This window comes from Echinops telfairi, unplaced genomic scaffold (assembly GCF_000313985.2).
Source record: "Echinops telfairi isolate 266 unplaced genomic scaffold, ASM31398v2 ScPeMD7_7469;HRSCAF=8507_1, whole genome shotgun sequence".
Lineage (NCBI taxonomy): Eukaryota > Metazoa > Chordata > Mammalia > Afrosoricida > Tenrecidae > Echinops > Echinops telfairi.
Window position 1 is genome coordinate 144,074,235 of NW_022111373.1, and position 10,019 is coordinate 144,084,253.

A 10,019-nucleotide genomic window follows, 5' to 3' on the forward strand; every position below is an offset into this window, starting at 1 on the left:
CTATTTTACCAAGCATGATATACTACTCCAGGAACTGGTCTTTCCTGACAACATGTCCAAAGTGCACGAGACAGTTCCCAGTCCCTGACGTTAAGTATTTGCTTCCAAAAGAGGGTGAGACAAAAAAAGAGCTGATTTAGAACAATCTCCTTGCTTGGCCAAGTAGAAGCACTGCAGTAACTAAAGTAACAAGACAATGGCCTGGCCTTTCAGTCGACTCCAACCAGCGTAGCTTCCAAGGGAGTGAGTGCCTAGACCTTGGCAAGGATAAAGCCATCTGCAACTTCTCTGGGTGGCACAGATGGTTAGGTGTTCAAATTGTACCACATTTCTAAAGAAATGTGCATGCATTGTATTTGTTTTGCCAAGCACACAAACCCTTTGAGGAACTGTGCATTGCGAACACTGTATTGTGCACATATGTTATTTATATGGGGTGGGGGGTGGATTATATGTGAAAAAGCATAATAGTCCAAAGCTTGGTAGTTGGAATCCATCCAGAAGTACCACAGACCATAGGCCTAGAAATCGTCACTTGACAGGTGACAGCCGTGAACATCCTGTGAAACTTTTCTCCTCTGTTCACACAACGTTGGCGTGACTTGTCATTGACTTGATTTTAATGAACGACAATGAACAGCAAGCCCAAAATAACAAAGCAAGGGCCACGGAGTGGATTATGACTTATAATTGAAAACCCAAATTCCAGACTCACAGCTCTTGAGTCCATCCTGACTCATGGTCACTCTATGGGACAGAGTAGAACTGCCCCTTTGGGTTTCCAAGATTTTCAATCTTTATAGGTATACCCAACCTCATCTTTCTCCTGTGGAGCAGCTGGGAGGTTTGAACTGCTGACTTGGTGGTTAGGAGCTTGATGAGGGAACCACTTTGCCAATTGGTCTGCTTTGAACCCATTGCTGAGGATCTTTATCTTCTTCATTGCCTCTCTACTTTACCAAGCTTGATGCCCCTCTCCCGAGACTCCTCTCTCTTGACAACATGTCCAAAGTACATGAGGGAAGTTTCACCACCCTTGCCTCTAAGGCGCATTCTGACTGTACTTCTTTTCAAGACAAATCTCTTTGTTCTTTTGACAGTCCACGAGACTTTCAATATTCTTGGCCAGAACCATACTACAAATGTTAGTCGGAATCAAGTGGGTGGCATTGTTTTGTTTGTCTTTTCTTTACCATTCCCCTCCAATTGTGCACATCTTCACAAGCTCCAAACTCAACATTCCATTTCTCCCCAGCCAAGGAGGCCTGCCAGACAGCAGGCTTGTTAATGTGCTGGCAGCTCAGAATGACATTAGCAGGGCCCCATGGACAGCGGCTCGGGATTGTTCCGGTGCTCAGAACAGATCTTCTCTTCCTCTGCGGAACTGGGGTTGTATTGGAGGGAATTTTTTTCACGGATTTCCCCCTAAAGTGGTATTAGAAGTCAATGCTTAATGATAATGAATTGAATTGTTCCCATCCATAGAGGAAAGTCTGGCAGAACACTTGAAACCCAGAGATCCCTGGTGCTGGCTAAGAAAACAGCCATAATTGGATTACACCAGGAAAATAAGATAAACATTCATTAAGATTACACTAACAGGCTGTGATTAATGAGCGAGTCGCGGAGCGCATGGCCCGTGTCCCCCCTGCCCTGTAAGACCTGCTATCTAGGGGGCCAGGGCGAGGCACTCAGCCTCCCGGTGGACGATCCATGAGTTCTCAGTTCAGGGGAAAGGCATGCCATCTCCCTAAAGATTTCCCTTTTCCTCTCCTCATTTTTTATAGTTAATGTTTTCAAACGGAAACCCTCCTTTTTATTCTTCTTCTGAACTTGTATTTCTGTCACTCAAAAGTCACTCCATTGAGTCAATCCCTTTCATAGTGGGGAAAGGAGGAGAGAGTGCGCATGCACTCCACGGCTTTCCAGGGCGTGAGTCTTTATGGAACTGGCTGTGAAATAGAATCAAACCCCAAGTGTTACACACTGCACCTCTGGGCCTTCTCAGTGCCCTTTAAATCAAACCAAACTCACTGTCATCTCATTGACTGGGACCCTTTAGGTTAGGGACCCTAGAGGACAGGGTTGAACTGTCCCTGTGGTTTCCTGAGACTGCAATGCCTCACAGAGTGGTACAATGCCTCATCTTTCTCCCACTGAGTCCCGGCTGCGGACCTTTGGGTGAGTAGTCCAAAGTGCAACACACACACACACACACACACACACACACACACGGTGCCATCAGAATTCCCAGGGGAGCTCAAGATCTTTCTCTAGCTGAAGTCCCTCCTGGCACCCCATCCTTCCTTCACTCAGGCTACTCACGTGTTCATGGGAAGGCCTAAGTGAGGATGGCAATCTCTACAAATCAAGGGCACCTGTGTTAGCTGCGTGGAGCTTCCTTAACAATGGACTACCACCTGAGTGGCTGAAAGCAATAGAAACTTATGCACCCACAGTCTGGAGGCCACAGTCTGAACCTAAAGTGTCAACAAGGCCATGCACTATCTGATAGGGGACGGTCCTTCCTTGTGTCCTGCTAGCTTTGGATCTCTCCTGGAAATCCTTGGCATGCTTGGTTTGTAGAAGCCTCGCTCGCTCCAGTCTTGGCTCCATTTTCACATAAGTGTCTTCCTCAAAGAGTCCTGGTACTGTACTGGGTACGTATGGAACTGCTAGCCCTGCAAGGTCAGTGGTTCAAACCATCTGCTGCTCCATACAAGAGAGATGAGGCTTTCTATGATTGTAAAGAGTTAGTCTCAGAAACCCACAGGGCCAGTTCTACCCTGTCCTACAGGGTCCCTAGGAGTCAGAATGGACTCAGTGGCAGTGAGCTTGCTTTGGGGTTGGTCTTCCTCTTTGTCTCTGTCTGTGCCTCTTCTTTTCTGTATCAGTCCACAAAGCATAACGGATTAGGATTGCCTCATGAGAGATGATCTCATGTTGATAATTAAAATCTTCTTCAAAAACCTTATTTCCAAGGTCACACATGCAGGTACCAGGGCTTTGGATTTATCCTCTTGGGGAGGCAGCATAGTCAGTCCATATCAATACCTTATGCTTCAAAGCACATGCTTTGGAGGACACTCAGAGACCGGATATCAGTGACTCTTTAGTGTCTCTCTCTGACCAAGATTTAAAATTCACTTTGAACTCCTTCCTCAGTCTCTCTCTAGGCTGTGGAAACACCAAATTACGTGTGTTTTCAGTTTGTCACACAATTCTGCTCTCTATCTTTTATCACAGCCTTTCCTACAGTGCCTTATGGATTCACCACCTCTTTGTGGATGTGTGGTAGCTGCATAATCCGTTGTCAATTTGAGACTTAAGAATGAAGGGGTGGAGTTGAGCCTGTTAATCAGGTTACAGCTTGATGACCTAATTTGGAGGCTCTAAGGAAATAAATAGCTTGTTGGAGGCAGAACACACACTCACTCCCTGCGAGACATACCTGTTGAGAAGACACCTGGAGTCGTGCTAGAGCCTTGGAGCTGAAGGAGCCAAGTGGAGGCCCCTGCCAGCACTGAGATACTGCCGCTGCTACTGGATCCACAAGACTCTCCACCCATGGGCCTGTGAGCTTCCTGCATTCGGTGTCATTTCATGTGTTGCATGAGTCTGAAGAGGACTTTATAGATTGGTATCAGACATATGGACCAATATTGGACATATGGACTTGATCTGGGCTGGACTGGGATGTTTTCTGAATTGCTCAATTCAATTGCTCTTGTGTATGAAGCTGTCTTGTACACATATGAGTGTCTATGAATTTGCTTCTCTAGTCAACCCAGACTAACACAGGATGAAAGCAGAGGCCAATGCTTGTTTAACTTTGGATCACTAACAGATAGCTCAGAACTGGGCATTAAGTCAACAATGATGACCACATGACCAACACCTGCTAGAGAATGTGGCTCTGCTGACCTTGTATTCTAGAATCCAGCACGGCTGCTGCTATTGCCGGGTGCCATCCAGTTGATTTTTTGACTCATACAGACTCCATGTGGGAGAGAAGAATCATTTGTAGGGTTTTTAGGGTGTCATCTTGGTGGCAGATGATATCCAGCTCTTTCTCCCAGGGAACCGCTGAGTGAGCTTGGCTCACTAATCTTTCAGTTAGCATAGCAGCTGACGGATTAAACAGTGCACCCTGAAAGCCCCTCAAATCGAGCTGTAGGCTTTTGCAATTACATTGGCTCAAGTTATTGGGTAGGGCAGACCCCTGAATGAAGGAAGAATGAGCAGTGAGTGAACCCTGAGAAAGGTTCCCAGGGTCAGCAAGCAGGTCCCAAGGGGCGTGGGTGATAAGGCTCCTTTTCTGCAGCAATGGGGGATCAGTGATGCTGACATGGTGACATCTAGCCCTCTGCTTCTCTTGCCCTTTCTTTGATGGTGTTCAAGGGGGATTTAATGAGCACATAAGGGTTTAACCAGAATCCTTGTCTTACAATTAAGCAGAGGATGGAAACTTCTTTTGAGCAAGAGCTTGTTTTATCTTCCCCCAATTGATTCTTTCCTCTGATCATCTACTCCCTGAGACATGCATAACAGGTATCAGTCTCATCTACAGAGATGCTCACCTTGTTGCTTTCACCTTCTTATGATCTCTCCGGAACATGACATCATTATCCTTGTTGTTGCTATGACTATTGTTATGTTAGAGAATGATTGAAAGTTTTTCTATCCCAAACCCCATCCTGCTTTGTTCTTTTTCAGAAGAAGCATCCATGTTGTGCCTCCTTGACCTCAGGAAATTGGAGAAAGTGTGGACCTGGGCAAAAGTTGTACATTGGACTATATGCATCTGTTCTTTCCAACAATGGAGAAAAAGAGAGACTTTCAGATTCTGAGAATTTGAATGAACACCAAACCAAAAAGCCAAACTCATTACCACAGAGTTAATTCTGACTCACAATGACCCCGTAGGACAGGGTAGAATTGCCCCTGTGGGATTCTGAGACTGGAACTCTTCAGGAGAGTAGACCATCTGATCTTTCTCCTAGGGAGCAGAGCAGAGGGACTGATGGTTTCTAAATGCTCGCCGTGTAGGTAGCATCCCAATGAATGACCTCCTGTGCCAGCACAGCTCCACTCTCGGCTATGAACGAATCCAGTTGCCCTCAGATTTCTAAGCGACAGATAATGTTCACAATGCTTTGGAAAGACCTATGAGGGGGCTTCATCCAGCTTATGAAATATGTCATCATCTTGCAGTTCCTTTTCGCACAAATCCTTTGAAGCCCCATCATGCATTTCTTCACTCTTGTTCCCTCTTAAGGAATTGCACAGGTATCGGGGGTCAAGGAGTTCTGGTGGTGCAGAGGTTAAAGCACTCCCACACAACCTGAAAGATTGATGCTTTGAACACACCTCCTGCTCCATGGAAGAAGGTTTGAGCAGTCTGCATCCCTAAAGCTGATAGGTTTGGAAATCCGACAGGGAAGCTCTACTCGGTCTCATAGGGTCGTATGAGTGGGAACAGACTCCAGGGCAACTAGTTCTATTTACGTATCTATTTAGCTAACTTGGCAAATGGAGCCCTGGTGGTGCACCAGTTAAGCACTTGGCTGCTAACATAAAGCTCAAAGATTCAAACTCATCTGATAGTTCCCTAATAGAATGACCAGGCAGGCTGCATCCATAAAGATTAGAGCCCAGGAAATGCCCTGGGACAGTTATGATCTGCCCTACAAGGTCACTGGGTGTTAGACTGAGTCAGTGCATTTGAGGAGTTTGGTCCAGGATTATTGTAGGCCCAACCTTCCACCATGATGCCCAGTAAAAGCAGAGGTGGGTTTGGCATCACGCTAGTCCTTTTACCAGGACAATGAGGCTCCTGCATTTCTGCTCATTTCTGCAGTGCTGCTGTCTGAGCATGCACACCTGGAAGTGAGGCCCCGTTCCCATGGCTTGGGTCATCGGCTGGTGTACAGTGAGTGAAGCAAAATCTATGGCACCCTGGTCGTGGGGCAGAAACACAGCCGGCTGGCCACCAGTGCAATCAGTATTACCCAGGCTTTTAGGGAAAAAGTGCATAGTGAACCACCCCATCTCATTTTTATAAAATATGTCATTGTGTTAAGAAACTCGAAGGTAAGTGTGCACCAAACTAATACTTGTCTCTGATGAGTTTCCTGTGGAAGGAATTTGCCACATCAAAGAACAGAAGTCTACTGCCTGGCCCACATATGACTCTGTCCTCTGGATGGTGACAGGCATATTAGCATATCAATAACCACCTTGTGCATGTGGTTCTCAGCAAAACCCATATTGCCCACATTCTAATTTTGGTTTCTTCCTTTTGCCCATGAGACGGGATATGACATCCTTCAACTTGGGCATAGAGAATCACCCTGTGACTCCTTTGGTGTAAGCCAACTAAATAAATGCCCATCTGAAAGTATAGTTCCAGATGTGGAACCAATTAACATAATGTAGTTTGGGCCTTTAAAAATGAAATTCAGAAGACGACCACACTGTCTAGCCCTCATGTATGATCTTTACAGTGAATCACATAGAAAACTCGAGCTCCAAAGTTTAATGATCATCGATCTAAGCCCAGACTTGTTTATGCATAAATTGCCCCATTATGTTCAGTCTTACGTGGCGATCCATACATCAATAGATGGGTATCATTTTTCACTGTCTTTCTGCCCTCTCAAGGTCAGAAGGATGCTGTGTGTTCACACCAGGCTCGGAGGTGCAGCCACCTGAACCCACACGCCACCCGCTCCCACCTGCCTCCTAAATGAATTGCCTGCTCTAAGAGACAGTAGCTATAACATCCTTCGCACCTAAGAAGGACAGCAACAAACTCCCTGTGGGGAAGACACCTGTGAGGAGAGATCATTCATCTGCATCAATGTGGCAAGTCCTGGGAAAGAGCCCGCAGATGTCACAAGTTAGAAGCGGTATCCCAGAAGGTTGTGTCCTTGAGGGGCGAGGGAGCAGTACCTAGGGCCATTCCCATGAGTGCTCTCCTTGATCTTCAGGCTGGCTCCTTCTCATCCATTATAAGGTAGATTCATTCCTGCTCCACCCTAAAAAAATGGGCGCTGTCATTCTGACCCCTTACCTGTGGATATGGTTCCATTTGGGATTAAGGTTTTCTTTGCCAAGCTGGTAAGGGCAGATCATTGTGGGACATGCTATAGAGACCCATCACTTTTGAGACACAAAGGTACAGATTAGGTATAGAAGTGAGCCAGCACAGATGGAGAAAGATTGGCGCTATGTGGAGACTGCCAAGGAGCTGAGGAAGAGAAGCTGAAAGAGACAAAGATGTTTTCCTCAGAGCAAAGAGGTCATCTTGTTCAGGGTTTGTTCCTGAGTTTATTAATTTGGGTATTTCTGTTAATCATCTAAGATAAATGAATGAATCAATTGAGAGAGGGAGAGGTACGTAGATGGATAGATGGTAGATAGATGATAGATAGATAGATAGATAGATAGATAGATAGATAGATAGATAGATAGATAGATAGATGATAGATGAAAGGAAGGAAGGAATTCTCTAGGAGCAAAATTCCATCCACAATTAAAGGATGCATTACTTATATACTTAATTTTTCAGCTCCTTTCCTCTAAGTATTGACATGGCTGGAAAATAGAGGCTGACGTGATTTCCTTCCTGTAAATTCAGAATCTAAACATCCCGGACCTTCCTCTGATTAGAAACGTTGGTAGACTGCAAATAACCACATAGTATGTCTTGCAGCCAGTGGTGAGAGTCATCCAGTAAACACCTGTTCAACACAACCAATATCTTATTCTTTGTTGAATTTGGCGAACCGGTTGTTAAAATGACACTTGTAATCAGACTTCTCTGTAAGGTGGGTGGCTGTGCACCTGCCCAATGTGGAAATCCCAAGTTTACATTCCTTACTTTTTTTTAATATTCATCTGTACAGCAGCTTATTCTAAGTGCCCATAGCAATATTCATTCATACCATAGGTGTAAAAAAATTAGATGGAACTATCCTTATATGAAAAATGAAGAATATTGCAGGTTAGGATACCAATCAAGAAGCAATATGGAAATATCTTAAGTAACAGGTTTATTATTTTTGTCAGGTATCATTTTATAAGTTTTCATTATTATTTTAAAACTTTCTTGTAACATAATCTAGTGTGTACCTTTTATATTGTTCTTGTTTAATATTAGCTGTTTGAAATAATAAACCACATTTCAGTATATCCTTTTTTTAATGCTTACAATGTTCATCAGAGCAGCAAACTGGTTACTGAATTACTTGAATCGCACCACTGTTTGCACCTCAGTACAGTACACCAAGAGACAGAGTCCTTGTCCCCACACCTTGGCCAAATGGTGGATTTTATTTGAACAACAGAACATACCAGAAGTGATGGTATGCGGAGTCTGGGATCTAGCAGCCTGCCACTTTCTCCTGTCACCCTCACAACCCTATGTGACGAAGCCCAGTCTAGCCACCAATTTAAGAGAGTCCCCAAAGAGTAAGACCACAGCCATTCCTGTCAATCCAACCAGACCAGCCATTCCGACTGTGGGAACCAAGTCTCTCTAGACCAGTGGTTCTCAATCTTCCTAATGCCACAACCCTTAAATACAGTTCCTCATGCTGCGGTGACCCCCAATTATAAAATTATTTTCATTGCTACTTCATAACTAATTTTGCTACTATTATGAATCAGGTGACCCCTGTGAAAGGGTCATTTGACCCCAGGTTGAGGACCACTGCTCTAGACAGAGTGAGACCGCAGGAGACCCTGTAGTCCTGGAAGACCACGCTGACTGCAGCTGGCCCACAGATTGAGAAGCAGTGGCTGCTTCAAGCCTCTGTGATTTCAGGTTGTTCATTACACAGCAAGTACCTAACTGACGTAGAAAGTGAAGAGAGTGGGTTTTGTATCAGGGTGATAGCTTAGAGAGTCATGTACTTCGGACATGTCGGAGCAAGCAGTCCCTGGAACAGGACATCATGCTGGGTAAAGTAGAGGGGCAGTGAATGAGAGGAAGGTCCTCGAAGAAATGAAGATCGTGGTGGCAACACTGGGCTCAAGCACAGGAACAATCGCGAAGATGGTGCAGGACTGGACAGTGCTTCATTATGCTGTGCAGAGGATTGCTCTGAGTCAGAACCAACTCAATGGTACCTAACAACAACAAGGACCATGGTTGCTGGTCCAATTCGAGGAACACCATTTTCAGTGACTGCTAGGTACCTGACTAGTGTGGGTCTGGTGAGGGAAAGCACACACAGAAGTTGCTTCTTTTTCATCAGCAAATAAATAGATCCACTAAGGTAATATAAGTACCTCACCGAACACCATGTATCCATGAGAGCTTAGGATGTCCTGATGCATGCCAGAATGTGGAGGAACCTGGTAAAGTTCATGCTGAGCAAATAAGTTCCTTGAAAAGGGCCAATTTGCCGTGCAGTGAATTGTTTAATATTTTCTGTGCCAAAGCCTTGTTAGTTCTATCAAATGACCTTCATGTCCCTCATTGGTCTGGATAAGAAGGTGGGAGAAGATACTTCTTAGATTGTGATTCAGCTGTGAGTAATTGCTAACAGAGTTCATTGTAGTTGCCATACTGCTGGGTATAAAATGAGCCAGGTCAGAAGGAGTTGGGGTGGAGCAGAGGGGATTTCACTATCAGCAAGAGAGAAGAGACAGAAGTGAAGCAGACCCCTTTGACCCCAAGATCCATACATTGAACTTCCATGATTCAACAGACTGCCATGGTGCCAGAAGGGTAGAAACAACAGAACCAGAAGCCAGAGCATGAGGCAGAGTAGTGGACTCAGAGCAAGGAAAGCTGAGTGCTTTGGGGCAGGAGGTTGACTGGTGGAATGGAATGCCTCTAGGCACTTAATTTTGGGATCTAGGTGTGTTGATCCATGAACTTGAGCTGAGCACCTTAAAGTTGACGCTCACAGTGGAGTGGCATGTCCTTTGACATTCATTAAATACATTTAAATAAAAACAAACCCCCTCAAACTCACTGCCATTGATTCGACTCTGACTTATATTGC